This window comes from Phyllobates terribilis, unplaced genomic scaffold (genome assembly GCF_046119375.1).
Source record: "Phyllobates terribilis strain yellow unplaced genomic scaffold, ASM4611937v1 Scaffold_2__4_contigs__length_985480577, whole genome shotgun sequence".
NCBI classification, from domain to species: Eukaryota; Metazoa; Chordata; class Amphibia; order Anura; family Dendrobatidae; genus Phyllobates; species Phyllobates terribilis.
The window spans coordinates 199081704-199097958 of NW_027362762.1; the positions used below are offsets into that span (position 1 = coordinate 199081704).

A 16255-nucleotide genomic window follows, 5' to 3' on the forward strand; every position below is an offset into this window, starting at 1 on the left:
ATATCCTTGTTTGAACAAGCCCCAGAAATGTTTTGATGCGAAAAAAAAGAATAAATGTGCTAATAGGACCTGGTTAAAGACTCTACTACGGGCACCTGGGTGGATAAAAAAATGGCCGTTTGTAAAGCTTATGGGCACAGTGATGTGACGCGTGGACAATGGGCATGCCTTTATCTGTGACAAGACACCGTATGGATGGAGATTTTCACCATCTGGAGACCATTGACATTCTTGTAATTGCCTTATATGGTAGATTTTCTTGACAACCCATTATTTTTATTGTATATTAAATATTTTATCAGACTTTATACTATTACACATTATATATATTTTGACAATGTTCCACTTGTACCCAAGCAGTCCATGTTTGAAGGAAACTGGTTATGCTAGTGTAGCAGGTTCCAGTATAACATAATGGAAGGGACAGGTGTGAAAGGAAAGCTGCCTTGCCTGTTTGGAAGGTGTGGATGCCATGTCAGAAGTCCACAGTACTCCAGTAGACCAAACCATTAAAGGGGTAGTACTGTTTCAGCAAATAAGTGTGTTTTCTATCATGAAAAGTTATACAATTTCCTTTTATATACGTTCTGTATCAGTTCCTTGGTTGTTCAAGATCCTTCACAAGACCTTCATTGTTTTCTTGCAGCTCTGATAACTGTGTTGCTACTGTTACATGCAGCTGTGTCTATCACATGATTATGACCTCATGTACAAGGCCGAAATAGGGCTCTTGTTGGAGATCATGGGGCTGTACCTCCATATTCCCCTAACTTCATGTGTCTGAAAAATAATCCCTTTTTTATTATTAAAAGGCATTCTTTGACATCAAATTAATATTATTTTTGTGTGTATGGAAAGCAAGTATGAATGCCCCATTCTAGTCCCCTCTCATAAAGATGATGGATATTTTTAGCAATTCTACATAATTCTGCCAGATGCAGGTGCCATTTATAACAACACGTAGGACATTGTTAAGTGATTCGAGCGTTTGGAAATAATACTTTCTCTCCATCCAGGCCTATAAATAATTCACTACCTGCCTGGATCAGGGCACAATTCACACCATCTGTGCCACATCTTGAGATGCATAATTTAGATCCCAACCTGGATATATATTTTACAGATATTCACAGAAGTAGAAAATAAAGCAGTTTATCAGTAGTAAATCACAAAAGATGAGTAAATGGTTTTACCAGTACATTCATATGTACTTATTTAGCCTCTATATCCCTTTGAAGGGTCATTAAAGCTGTGTGGATTCCAGTCGTGTTGTGCATAATTTAGACTTTAAAATGAGGCCATAATAAACTGGCCTTGGGCTTCATTCAGAAATCAGTGATTTTCCTCCATACGCCAAAAAATCTGCGTTTTATCAGTGTTTTTACAATCAGTGTTTCATCACTGATTGCATTTTTTTTCATGTAAGAAATTAAAGATTCTACTTATGATGGCTATGTTAACCCCTTTACCCCCTAAGGTGGTTTGCACGTTAATGATCAGGCCAATTTTTACAGTTCTGACCACTGTCACTTTGAGGTTATAACTCTGGAAGAACGCTCCAACGGATCTCACTGATTCTGAGATTGTTTTTTTCGTGACATATTGTACTTCATGATTGTAGTCAAATCTCTTCGATATGACTCACATTTATTTGTGTGTATGTAACAAAAAAAAAACAAAAAAATAAAAACACCCCACGGAAATTTGGTGAAAATTTTTCAATTTTCAAAATTTTAATTTTCATGCCCTTGAATCAGTGAGATATGTCATACAAAATAGTTAATAAATAACATTTCCCACATATCTACTTTACATCAGCACAATTTTGGAACCAATATATATATATATTTTTTTATTAGTAAGATATAAGGGTTAAAAGTTGACCATCAATTTCTCATTTTTACAACAAAACTTACAAAACAATTTTTTTTGGGGGACCACATTACATTTAAAGTCACTTTGAGCGGTCTATATGACAGAAAACACCCAAAAGTGACACCATTCTAAAAACTGCACCCCTCAGGCTATGTGCACACGATGCGGTTTTAATGCGTTTCCGCGGCCGTTTTTCCGCTGCATAAATGCATTAAAATCGCTTGTTAATAGGTCTGCCATGTATAACAACGGTGATCCAGATTACCATTGCAGCAACAACCGCAGCAGGACCATTTATTGCGCGATTCCGCCGCAAATTCGCGGCAATTAGCTTTCATTGAATCACAGCCAACCCGCATGTATAATATCTATACATGCCGATTTACTGTGTTTCAATAACAGTCAATAGGCGCGAATTTGCGGCAGAATCGTGCTGCGGGTGGTAACCGGGTCGGTAGAGGAGGCTATTACTCCTTTCATCCGACCGCCGCTCTGGCTGATAACAGCGAGAGCAGCGTGAATGGGAGGAGCAGTAGTCTGCTCTTCCAAGCCCGCGGTAGTAAAAAAAAGAAAAAAAAACTCTATACTCTCCTGTCCAGTGGCCCCTGCTGTCCTCCTGGTCCCCGGCGGTGATGTCTTCAGCCCGGCGGCTAGCGGTACACTGAGGGAGCGGGTCCTGGATCACAGTATACTGTGCTTCCAGGACCTGCGCTGACGTCATCAATCAGCTGATGGTCAAGTGAAATGCAGGCCCGTTACGATTCGAGGTCTTTCAGTCCTGGAAGTACTTGGGCCCGAACCTCCACCACTGCCAGATATCATGGCCTTGATAACTACCTCTTGGAGCTGAAGGTACGACGTAGAAGTCTGGCCTGCACATTGTGATGGCAATGCACAACGCTTTCCTTCTATCTGTACAATGTGCACGGCCAGCTTCTTGTACTACACCCTGGCCTTTCTCAAGGCATTTAACGGCTGGAGGACTTGATCAGAGAGATCAACCCCCCCCCACCCCCCCATGTACTTATTGTAACCCACTACACAGTCTGGTTTGACCACCTGTGTAGAGGAACCTCGTGCAGTGCTGGAGGTGCTGCCATCACCATGGATGGTGGTTAAGAGAAGGACATCCCTCTTGTACTTGACCACCAGCATGTGGTCGCTACATTGGCCTCTGCCCTCACCCCTTCTGAGCAGCTGCCCAATTGACGTCTTTGAGAATCCTCTCTGATTTCTGCGGACAGTACCGCAAACTGCTTGTGTAGACAGGGACTTGAAGAGTGTAATATTGGTATAAAAGTTATCCACATAGAGGGGATAACCTTGATCCACCAGTGGGTGCATCAAATCCCACATAATTTTCCCAGTACAGGGGGGCATTCAGGGGGTTCAATCCAGGAGTCCTTTTCTTCATAAACTCTAAACTTTTGAGTGTACCCTGAGGTACTCTCACAAAATTTGTACAGCTTAATTCTGTACCTGGCGCTCTTACTGGGCAGATACTGCCGGAATCCAATCCTCCCCTTAAAATGAATTAGGGCCTCCTCCACGCAGATGTCCCTTTGGCGCATGTACACTTCAGCAAACTTGTTGAAGTGCTCGATGACCGGCCGAACTTTGAAAATACAATCAAAGTTGGGGTAATCTCGCAGGGCTGTGGAGTCGGTATAAAATGGTCCGACTCCTAAAATATACACTGCTCAAAAAAATGAAGGGAACACTCAAATAACACATCCTAGATCTGAATGAATGAAATATTCTCATTGAATACTTGGTTCTGTACAAAGTTGAATGTGCTGACAACAAAATCACACAATAATCAATGGAAATCAAATTTATTAACCAATGGAGGCCTGGATTTGGAGTCACCCCCAAAATTAAAGTGGAAAAACACACTACAGGCTGATCCAAATTTGATGTAATGTCCTTAAAACAAGTCAAAATGAGGCTCAGTATTGTGTGTGGCCTCCACATGCCTGTATGACCTACCTACAATGCCTGGGCATGCTCCTGATGAGGTTGCGGATGGTCTCCTGTGGGATCTCCTCCCAGACCTGGACTAAAGCATCCGCCAACTCCTGGACAGTCTGTGGTGCATGGATGGAGCGAGACATGATGTCCCAGATGTGCTCAATCGGATTCAGGTCTGGGGAACGGGCGGGCCAGTCCATAGCTTCAATGCCTTCATCTTGCAGGAACTGCTGACACACTCCAGCCACATGAGGTCTGGCATTGTCCTGCATTAGGAGGAACCCAGGGCCAACCGCACCAGCATATGGTCTCACAAGGGGTCTGAGGATCTCATCTCTGTACCTAATGGCAGTCAGGCTACCTCTAGAGAGCACATGGAGGGCTGTGCGTCCCTCCAAAGAAATGCCACCCCACACCATTACTGACCTACTGCCAAACTGGTCATGCTGAAGGATGTTGCAGGCAGCAGATCGCTCTCCACGGCGTCTCCAGACTCTCACGTCTGTCACATGTGCTCAGTGTGAACCTGCTTTCATCTGTGAAGAGCACAGGGCGCCAGTAGCGACTTTGCCAGTCCTGGTGTCCTATGGCAAATGGCAAGTGTCCTGCACAGTGTTGGGCTGTGAGCACAACCCCCATCTGTGGACTTTGGGCCCTCATACCACCCTCATGGAGTCGGTTTCTAACCGTTTGTGCAGACACATGCCCATTTGTGGCCTGCTGGAGGTCATTTTGCAGGTCTCTGGTAATGCTCCTCCTGTTTCTCCTTGCACAAAGGCGGAGGTAACGGTCCTGCTGCTGGGTTGTTGCCCTCCTACGGCCCCCTCCACGTCTCCTGCTGTACTTGCCTGTCTCTTGGTAGTGCCTCCAGCCTCTGGACACTACGCTGACAGACACCGCAAACCTTCTTGCCACAGCTCGCATTGATGTGCCATCCTAGATGAGCTGCACTACCTGAGCAACTTCTGTGGGTTGTAGAGTCCGTCTCATGCTACCACGAGTGTGAAAGCACAACCAACATTCAAAAGTGACCAAAACATCAGCCAGAAAGCATTGGTACTGAGATGTGGTCTGTGGTCCCCACCAGCAGAACCACTCCTTTATTGAGAGTGTCTTGATAATTGCCAATAATTTCCATCTATTGTCTATTCCATTTGCACAACAGCATGTGAAATTGATTGTCATTCAGTGTTGCTTCCTAAGTGGACAGTTTGATTTCACAGAAGTTTGATTTACTTGGAGTTATATTCTGTTTAAGTGTTCCCTTTATTTTTTTGAGCAGTGTATAATAAATTGGGTACAGTAGTTTAATGCAGAATGTGCTGAATATTTTTTCACAGGAATTTGGGAAAGTTATGAAATGTCCTATAAATAGCTGTTCTGTTCCTGATCGAAGGCTACATTCACACACAGCGTTTTTGCTGCGTTTTTTGAGGATACGTTTTTCAGCTGCAAAAGCAGATCAGCTTTTTACAAAACTGCATCACCTGAAAGGTTTTTGAGCTCATAGATAATGTTTTCAATAGCAAAAGCAGATTAGAAAAACGCCGCACAAATTGACATGCTCATTCTTTGTGAGGATCCGTTTTTGAGCCGAAAAACGGATCCTCACAAAACGATGTGTCTGAATGCCATATCTTGAAACCCATTGACTTTGCTGGGATGCCCAGTCACTGCATTTTACTGCAAAAAACAGATCCGCAAAAACGCTCTGTGTGAATCATCATGGCCGTAGCTAGCGAGGAGCAGGGGGGGCAGCTGCCCCCCCTCCCCTCCTAGAAGCAGGGGCACGCACAAAAAACTCCCTTGTATGCTGCAGTGCTCTTGTCCTGCACCGGCTGCAGACTGCAGGGGGCAATCTCCCCTCCTCTGTCCTGTCTTCTGCCGTCTTCACCAGAGAGAGGAGGTGGAGGGGTGCCTGCCCTGCAAAGGATCTGATTCCTGGGCCCCGAGCTGGAGAAAGTGAAAGTACTACTGCTCATCTGTCTGTAGCTGTTATCTGTCTATCATACTCTATCTATCCCTCCGTGTATTCATCTATCTAGCCATCCTTTCAGCTATACCTCCAGCTATCCCTCCAGCTATCCATCCATATGGCTATCTATCATCTATCTATCCATATATTTATCCATCCATCTCTCTCCATCTCTCTCCATCTCTCTCCATCTCTCTCCATCTCTCTCCATCTCTCTCCATCTCTCTCCATCTCTCTCCATCTCTCTCCATCTCTCTCCATCTCTCTCCATCTCTCTCCATCTCTCGTGTAAATCGCAGGTTTGGCTTACCGACTCCACAGCCCTGTAATCTCGTGCAGGACACCGTGCATTATCTTTGTAATGCAAGAACTTGTGGATGGCCTCAAAACGTGTCCAGGTCATTGCCATTCAGATCAATGGAGTCTTATACAAAACGTCTACACACTTCAGTACTGCCGTACTTCTGGCTTCTTCAGTATCCCCATGTGAAGGACCAGGCCCCAACACTTCATCATTTCTACTGCGTCTACAGGAGTCTAGTTAGAAAATGATGAACGGTTTTGTGCCAAAAATTGTTGAGCTTACAAATTAGTTTGGCCCACCATGAGGTTTACAAAACCCTCAGAAAAAAATACTTTTTCAATTTCTGCGAGGCTGGTGATGTCAAACTTGATCCTGATTGTGCCACAAAATCAGGAATTGATGGCTCATAATTTTCTGGGGGCGAAGTCCATACAGGGGTCAGTAATGGGGGCAATGTTTCATCTTCTGTCCTGGGGCGTCTTTGTGACCGTTCAGCATCACCTGAGAAGAAGGATGACTACGAGTCAGAAAAATAAAGAAAGGTGGGATCCTCTCCCTCACTGTCAGTGTCGGAGGCAAGGAAAGCGCATGCCTCCTCCGCTGAATAGTGGGTTTGGGACGAGTGGGATGACGTGTTTTTTTATGTATGTGGTGTGTGTCAGTATTTTACTCAGTTTGTGTGTGTAAGTGCTTGGTGTAAACTTGCTTTTTTTCCCTTTTCAAAAAAACAAACAACCGGAGGTGGTACAAGGAGGAGGAGGAAAAAGTCAGTGAAAAAAAAAGGTGTAAAATAGCAAGCACGAGTGTGGAGCAGTGATCTGCGTCACTGATCAATGCTTGGCGGCTGCTGGATGTTCGCACAGAGGTGGTGCAAAGGATGGGGGGATGGACAGGGACAAAAACGTGTCCTGGAAAACAGCGAGCACGGACGTTGATCAGTGATTTGCATCTCTGATCAGCGCTCGGCTGCAGCAGGACGCATGAAAAAAAATGGCCAAAAAAATCTGCGATCAAGTTCTGATCAGCGCTCGGTGGCGGGAAGGGGGGGATGTGGGGGTGGGGTTTGGGGTGGATGAGGAGAGATCACACAGGAATCTACTTACTGATGTCTTCTCTCTCCACAGGCAGCTGGAAGAGTGATTGTCGTGTCACAGGCTTCTGATTGCCTGAAACACTGAGAAATGCTGCAATTAGCTGTTCAGAATTGAACAGCCAATCACAGCGATCGTAGTTGCAGGGGGGGCGGCGACACCCCCCAAGATGACAACGCCATATACCCTGAGGTAAGATGGCGCCGGAATTCTAATGCGATCACAGATACTCCAGTCGCGGTGCTGCATTAAACCTGAGGCGTAGTAATCAGGGTTCTGGAGTCGGTATAAAATGGACCAACTTCGACTCCTAAAATATATAATAAATTGGGTACAGTAGTTCAGTGCCGTTTGTGGGGAATATTTTTTCATAAGAATTTGGGAAAGTTATGAAATGTTCTATAGTTGTCTGTCCTATTCCTGATCGAAGAGTCTAGACTTTTAGCTGAGATGAATCTGTGCTACAGTAAATTTATCACTTAAACGTGAGCAATGGATGAGGGAGTCGGAGTCAGAGGTTTAGCTTACCGACTCCACAGCCCTGGTCATTAAGGCCCACGGCACTGAGATGTATTGAGGAACCCCTCACGTCAGAAAGGGGTTAAAAACGGACAGCACATGGATGATGCACATGTGAACAACCCCATAGACTTTAAGAGGTACGTGTTCTAACCATGAAGAGAAGAATGTAAATTAAACAGACTTCTAAATGAGGCTTTATTCTGTATAAACCTCATTCTTCTCTATGCGATACTTCTTATACGACTTACATGGATTGTATTCAGTTATTACAAGAAGTAATCATGCATCATGACCACATTTTTTGCTTCTATTTTTTTCCTCATTTAGATTTTATATATAAAAGATTTGCCAACCACATACTAAAGAAAGAGTGAGCCACCACACCAACTGATTATCGTGAATCGCCCAAGCCGTACCAACTCCTAAAGGTACACATAAAAAATAGGAGGAAAACGGAGTAACTGGTGATATAAAATACAAATATTTATTGAACATAGTTAAAAAAAACAAAAAAACATGGTATGACAAGACAGACAGAGGGAGGTCTAACCACGGTTCATAAACACCCAGCTTCATTATAATAAATAGCATGTCCTGATACGGTAGGTAAGGGTCCACCCTAATGTGGCCTAATAATCCCTAACAACTAAGGGTAAATTCTAATAGTAACACACAGGTATATACTGTAATTTGCCAAGTGGCCAGAGATCCCCAATGGGTATTCGGAAAAAGGTAGGAGTAAGACCAGGAAAAATCCATATGGCAGATTCTTGCCAATGGGGTGCAGACCAGGTTAGGGAGATGTTTATTCAAAACACACAATAAACATGAATTATAATAGTATGTGAACACAAAATAACAGATGGGACAACAAATTCACCACATTGATACCCCGCACCACCAAGGATCGGGGATCATAATTATGGGATGGTCTTTAACTCTGAGGGGTCTGTTGCTGCCTTGGCCGCGCCAATGTCCCTCACATGCTCATGTACACAGACACTAAGTTAATCCAATGTACATTAGTGAACAATCACAAGTAGCATAATAGATGACGTTTGATGTACTATGTGAGATACGGTGTCTAATCTCAAATTCCTTAAGGCCATTCGCAGATTTAAATGTTGCGCACCAAAGGACATTAGGGCAGACAAGACAGCAACCGCACTTAAAGCAACCCAAAGTAGGGCCTCTTGAGCCAAACTGATTAGATTTCTCTATTACGTAATGACTCCTAACCAGGAGATCCCTCAAATTTTTGGATCTCATGGATGTCATAGAGAGGTAATCCCAGTGTTTGGTCAAGATGTCTCATACCCGTCCACTCATGGTTAAAGGTAAAAATAAACCTTATCCTCTCCTCACTCCGACCCAAGGTCTTTTTAGAATAAGGTAAGGTGTTACGGCGCATTGTCCTTACCCTGTCATAGCCACCTTGTTCGAATCTGTCCCTCAGATCCCGGGCTTTTCGCTCAAAGCTCTCCTCAGATGAACAAATCCGCCTTTCTCTTAGGAACTGCCAACCGGGACGTCCCTAATGGTGGCTGCACTGTGAGCAGAACCTGTGTTAATCAAAGCATTAACGGAAGTTGGCTTCCTGTAGACATCAGTCTTAATGTTAGAGAGATCATATATATCTAGAGTGGTGTCCAGAAAGTCCACTTTTCCAGTGTCACAAAAACAAAATCTCTATATATCTCAGCCAGCACAGCACATGGCTGGCGGCCAGCACGCCCTCCGTCGCCAAAAACACCCCTCTCTGAGGGGCACCAAGAAACAGGTTGGCGTATGAGGGTGAACAAACCACCTCCATGGCTGTGCTGCACTTCTGGAGATTAAAAAAGATCTTTAAACACAAAAAATTTATGTGTTAGGACTAGGGTTGAGCGAGTATGTTCTATTAACCCTTTCGCTGAGTATGCTCGGGCCGAGCTTCGAGTATTTATAGCTGCTCGGTGATATGGTTGAATCGCTCCCGTGTGAATGATTTGCAACTGTTTGACAGCTTTATTACATGTGAGGAATGTGTAAGAAATCGACATTCCTCACATGTAATAAAACTGTCAAACATTCACAAATCATGCACACGGGAGCGATTCAACCAAATCACCGAGCAGCTGTAAATACTCGAAGCTCGCCCCGAGCATACTCGGCGAAAGGGTTAATAGAACATACTCGCTCAACACTAGTTAGGACGAAATCCAGCAGCTTAAACTTACACATTGGGCTTCCCAGGTTGGAGGCCCCCAAGAAGTGGCAGACAGCTTTCAAACCATCAACATTATTGATGCTTGTGTATAGACTCTCGACGTCTGCTGTCACCAACAGGGTCCCCTCTTCCACAAGGATGCCGTCAGTCCTGTTAAGGGCGTCCATCGTGTCCTTAACATACGAAGGTAGAGTTTCTACTACTTATTTTAGATAGTATTCCATAAATTTGCAGATGGGTTTGCATAACCCATCAATCCCAGGCACGATCGGACGTCCCGGAGGCTTGACTGCATCCTTGTGGATCTTGGGTAAGAGGTTGAAGGTTAGGGTCCTGGGGAATATCACCGTTAAACCATCCAGTACCCTCTTATTTATGATACCATCCTCATGCACATGCCAGGATATGGATTTTCTCCATACGCCAAGCAAACTGCGTTTTATCAGTGTTGGCTTGGTGTTTCCCTTTTTACAATCAGTATTTCATCACTGTTTAATTTCTTACATGAAAAAAATGCAAAGCTTCTACTAATGATGGCAATGTTAAAAACGGACAGCTCATGGATGATTGTGCACACGCGAACAACCCCATAGACTATAAGAGGTACTTGTTCTAATCATGAAGAGAAGAATGTACATGAAACAGACTTCTAAATGAGGCTTTATTCTGTATAAACCTCATTCTCCTCTATGCGATACTTCTTATACGACTTACATGGATTGTATACAGTTATTACAAGAAGTAGGCCACTCATTTAAATTTTACTCTGGCTCCTCCTTCAATAAATGCTTATCTAGAATGCCCTGAAATATTTGGTAGATAGATCTGGCAAAAGGCACACATCACCTCCTAAAAATAAAAGTGCATACATGGCACTTATCTTTACAAAGTCATTAAAACTGAAGAGAGAAAACCTCTCCAGATGCTGGTGATTGTTCTTGTTAAGGAGTCAACAAATGTCCTAATCGGGTGATTTAAATATGTAGCTGCTAATATTCTCTCAAGTCCCCAGGTTCTAGTGTTCCCAATCTAAAAGGTTAACCAGTGTATCCAGTGTCCTGAAATACACCTTTCAATAGGACTGTGCTGCGATGCTACAGACGTCAGTGGTTAAATGAATTGAATGCTTTTTCCGTGATTAAATTAACTCTGTCAGTAGGATGCCGTCTATATGGGCATGTATTTCATAGAAAGTTGATTAAAATTATGCTTTCATATCTGCAGTCCGATGTCTTATTCTAGTGAAATATACGTGTTTTGTTTTTTTTAATATGTAAATGAGCTGTTAAGATCTATGGGCCCAGACACAGATCTCCATCTGCCTACAGAGCTTATTTTACACAAAAGTGAGCGCTACCAGTGTGAGACATGTAATGACTGACAGTCTGCTCTGCTGATCTCACTGCACAGCTGGGGGTGAATATAACGAACACACATTTTCTCCATTAACTGATGGTTTGTTCATTACTGGTGAAGCCATTCAATCTACTTGTTAGGAGTATCGCTTTATTTTCACTGGGAAATTAATTATATCTACTTTCAACCATAATATGAGTTAGGAGCAATTTGGGAATTAGTGTGTTTTTAACCCTCCGTCAGGGGCAATATGTTTCATAACTAGTTTAGGGTCATTGCGCCTGTCAGGCACAGGCTAGAAAATTGGCTATTCTTTCCTCTTTTAAAATTTCAATGCTCTAAAAGTGATCAGTTACCTTTAATAGGAATGTAATAAATGAGAATACACATAATCACACAGCTTTTAAAGTTAGGAAGGTACTGGGAGGAGGGTGTTTCCCAGACAAACCACTGAAAATAGAGAAATGAAACTAAGTGAGCTGCGCCTGTCAGATCAGTTGCCCCTGACGGAGGGTTAAATGTGCACTTTAAGAAATGATCTGTACTACGCTATGAATTATATATTATTTTGTGTCTGTTATGAAGTAATTAAAAGTTACGTTTTATTGTGGTTTGGTTAGAATGGGACTTTTTGGCCTTTGGGCTATTTACTTAATTGTTATTTAACCCCTACAAATACCATAGAGCATTTTTGTATGATAAAGTGGCATAATGGATCCGTGTCCTCCAGCTAGTGCCTCAATAAAGGGAATCTGTCACCCCCTCGGGACCTATCAGACCACTAATATGGGCATACAGGTGATAGAAATGTAAATCTATACTTACCTGTATGTCCTGCATTAGCGGTCTTGTGGCTGTGAATTTGCTTTTTTATAAAATCATTTTCTTTTAAGCTTGGCGTCCCGGGGACGCCAAGAAATGCCTGCCTATCTACTTAATTTAAATATCCCCCCCCCCCCCCTCTCCCCTGCACGTCATAGGGCCCTGTGACGCGCAGTCTACGGCTGCACAGCACGCGCAATGCGCCTATAGCTTAAGGCTTCCCCCCCCCCCCCCCCCCGCTTTATTTTACTGACCTGCTCTAGTGTGCAGGCGCTGGGAGTCACTGTGACTTCTGCTCCAGTGACCTCCGGAGTACGCAACAATGAGGTTTGGTCCCCACTTCCTCCTGCTATCCGGGAGGAAAGTCGCTGTGAGGGTAGGTTTACACATTGTCTTTTTCAGATGCAGTAAGACTCAAAAAACCCAAGACAAAAATTAACATAACGCACAGCAATTTTAAGAATGACATTGCTGTTCACCTGTTCAGTTTTTTTATTTCCTTTGCACATCATATGTCATGAAGGGGTTAATCACGTCATATGTCGTGTCCCTGACTTTGATGCGGGCTCAGACTTTGATGCGGACTCGCAAGCTGAGCCCGCATCTTTCCCCACTGAATTATTCATCCGTCACCTGCCCCTAACAGCCGCTGGTGGAGCGGAGCTCCCCTCGCGTCTGTTAACCTGTAAATTGCCATTTTCAATCTCTGACTCGGGCATTTAACACGCGTTGGCAGGGGGGGGCATGTCATTCCACACGCCGTGACATGATCAATGGGAGCTGATGCGTTTATATGACGGCTTGCTGTCTGTTGAAGACCTCTGTGCTTGTTATGACGATTCTAATTTGAAAGCCAGCCTGGTGGTCATAGATCGTGATTTTTGCTATACATCATCAGTTCTGGTGCATTGCTGTGAATAGTACCAACGATCAGATGATTGCAGCTTCAAGTCCTCTAAGGGAAATGTCAAACACAATTAAAATGTTTGTTTTGTTTTTTAAAAAAAAAAATAAATAAATACAAACGTTCAAATTGCACCCTTTAAAACGAAAAGTAAAAAAAATATACATTTGGTATCGATGCATTTGTAAAAGTCTGATCTATGAAAATATAAAGTAAATTAAACCGATCGGTAAATGGCGAATCAAAAAAAAAAAAAAAAAAAAATCAAAACTGCAGAATTACCATATTTTTCAGACTAGAAGACTCACTTTTTTCATCAAATCTTGTTGGAAAGTGGAGGGTGCGTCTTATAGTCCAGATGTACGGTACCTTTACAGTCTGGATGTGGTGGGGGGGGATCTGTGGAGGGACGTGTCACGGGAGGCAGGAGCCGCCTGCTGCAGCTACCACTGCCCACTGAAAATTCATATTAACTGCACCACACGCCCATGGAAGTGGAGAGCAGTGAATGTTCATTTTCCTTAATCGTGGGCACACTGTTGGCCGCAGTCGCGGCTCCTGCAGCGGCCTGGCGATCACATATGCCCACTATTAAAGAGAATGAATATTCACTTTATGGGAGTGGGGAGCCGTGAATATTCCGGCAGCTGACATAGCAGTGATGTTATTCGCTGCTTGCACGCTGTCCGCTTCTGGCATGAGAACAGAACACCGCTGGAGCACAAGGAAGGTGAGTAAAATCCTTTACTTTTTATGTGCGTGGTGTGAGGGAGCTATATATACCAGGATGTGGGATATTGGTACAGAATTGGGGGACATTACCCCTATAACAGTGTCAACATCAGACCCCCACCTCCCATAACAGTGCATCATGACCACATTTTTTGCTTCTATTTTTTTTCCTCTAAAACCTAGGTGTATCTTATGGTCCGGTGCATCTTATAGTCTGAAAAATACGGTACGTTTCCTTCGTCCGCCGCAACGTTGCAAACGTCTGCTCAGGGCTCAAAAAATAAGCTCTCGCACAGCCCCATATCCTGGAAATTGAAAACGTTACGGGTCTCTAAATGGTGACACAAACAAAAAAAACTGTTTTCACCACTTTAAAAAAGACAAACTATACATGTTGGGTATCTGCGTAACCGTACTGACATGGAGAATCATATTGCTATGTTAGTTTTGTGATACAGTGAACATGGTAAATAAAGAAAAAATTGTGCAATTGCACCTTTTTTTTGCAATTTCAACACACTTGGATTTTTTTTTCCTGCTTTCCAGTGCATCACATGATAAAATGAATGATGTCATTCAAAAGTACAACTTGTCCTGCAAAAAACAAGCCCACATACGGTTATGTGGGCGGAAAAATAAGTTATGGTTCTCGGAAGAAGGGGAGGAAAAAACAAACAAACAAAAAAAAATGGAAATAGCTCGCAGCATATAGGGGGTTAAACCAAGGGTGCACAACATTTTGTTTCAAGGTCCACATTGCCATACTGAACCTATCCCAAAGACTGCAACATTTTTTTTAAAGGGGTATTTGCATGAATGCAACACCAGAGCCACCATCAGTACATTAATACATCAATAGAACCAGGTTTTGAATATTTGAGGAGGATTTGGAGAGTTTCTACTCCAAAAAATTCATGGTTAACTAACTTAAACTGAGTTTTTGGGCAGAAACTCGCCAAATCCACCTCATAATAGCAGTCTTCTAAGTTTTGAGGATTTGTACATGGCCATGAAGTACATTATAGATTGCTACATATGCAGAAGATCAGGACTACCGTCAGCACAAGTGCGGTGTCAGAACCACCATAAGTATGTGAATGCAGCACCAGAACCACCCTCGGTACATGAATACCCCCCCACCCCACCACCAAACTGCCTCTTTTCTTAATCTATCCCCCACACTTTCTCCTTGCATAAAGTTGCACCACTGCCCCTTGCTATACTATGACCCCATTCACAAATCCCTCTAATTGCCTCATAGTCACCCATTGCCCCTAATGTGCCCTCGCAGTAACACTATTCCTCTCCGCCCCCTCATCTAAAATATTAATACATTTAATCTTCGGATCCTCCATGGAGTGCTTACAGTGTCTGCCGCGTCCACAATATCTCTGCTGCGCCGGCGTCAGCAGTAGTATGACGAGGTCGGCAACATGCTGACCTCATCATGCCGCTGCACGTTGGTGTGGAGGCTGACGAGCCCTCCTCTGCCCTAGTCCTGGCAAACAAGTATTCAAATATATTCGCGTCTGAAAAATGCAAAAACATTTGAATATAGAAAGAAGGGATCTGGCATCTCATGGTTCCTGCGGGCCACAGCAAACCCTTTGGCAGGCCGCATGTTGTGTAGGCCTACTTTAACTGCTTCTGGGATTAGAAACTGTGAAGTGGTTAAAATAAGTACTATATTGTACCAGACCATAAGGCTATGTGCCCATTTCTGCTTCATTTCCGCATGTCCTCTCCCGGAAAAACGCATGCGGAATTCCGCACGCGTTTATCGCGCGTTTTTCATGCGTTTTCGACATGCGGAATTGCCTTGCGTTTTTTCATGCATTGAATAAGGCAATTCCGCATGCGGAAACGCAAAATTAATGAACATGCTGTGGATTTTTGAACGCAGCATAAACGCTGCGGAAAAATCCGCAGCATGGGCATAGAACTTGCGGATTCTCATTGGGGACCATGGGGTGCGGATTAACAAGCGTTTTACAAGCATTTACGCTGCGGAAAATCCGCATCAAAAACGCTTGTAATCCGCAACGTGGGCACGCAGCCTAAGACACACTGGACCATAATACGCACCCCAAATTTTAGGGGGGGAAATAGAAATGTTTTTTTCTGTAATAAAATGGTGGTGTGTTTTATAGTCTTCTTTTATGCTAGCTTACTGGGGAAGGGGGTGACTGCTGCGGTGGAGTTGAACCCCAGGAGGCAGGGTCGCTGCTGCAGAAAGCTGGCAGGGCAGCAGGGGTGGGACAATGCTACGGACCCCGGGCTGGGAGGATGGAGTGTTCGGCAGTGCGAGTCTGCGGTGGGCCCCGGGCTTTCACAAAATGTCGGCGGAGTCAGCATACTTCCCATTGTTTTCACTACCGTGAACTTCGGGAAAATGGCCGCTGGAGACTGCGCATGCGCGGATTGTGATCTCGGGAGCCGAAGACAGAAGAGATGCCGGCAGTAGCGCAGCTGCCAAAAATGATGGAAAAACCGA

The 16255-nt window shown here is 43.9% G+C and overlaps 1 protein-coding gene across 3 annotated transcripts in view; it reads left to right on the plus strand.

Moving 5' to 3' along the window:
* Positions 1-16255, plus strand: part of ARF3 (ARF GTPase 3) — a 46228-nt gene that overhangs the window by 5181 nt on the left and 24792 nt on the right. The window contains exons 2-3 of one of the 3 annotated variants that reach the window (XM_073663786.1): positions 7250-7408; positions 8066-8166. The exons of 1 other annotated variant lie outside the window; for it this stretch is intronic. The gene's annotated coding sequence lies outside the window, so the exon portion shown is untranslated. The remainder of the gene's footprint in view (positions 1-7249; positions 7409-8065; positions 8167-16255) is intronic. One more of the 3 variants, XM_073663787.1, reaches the window with a different exon arrangement.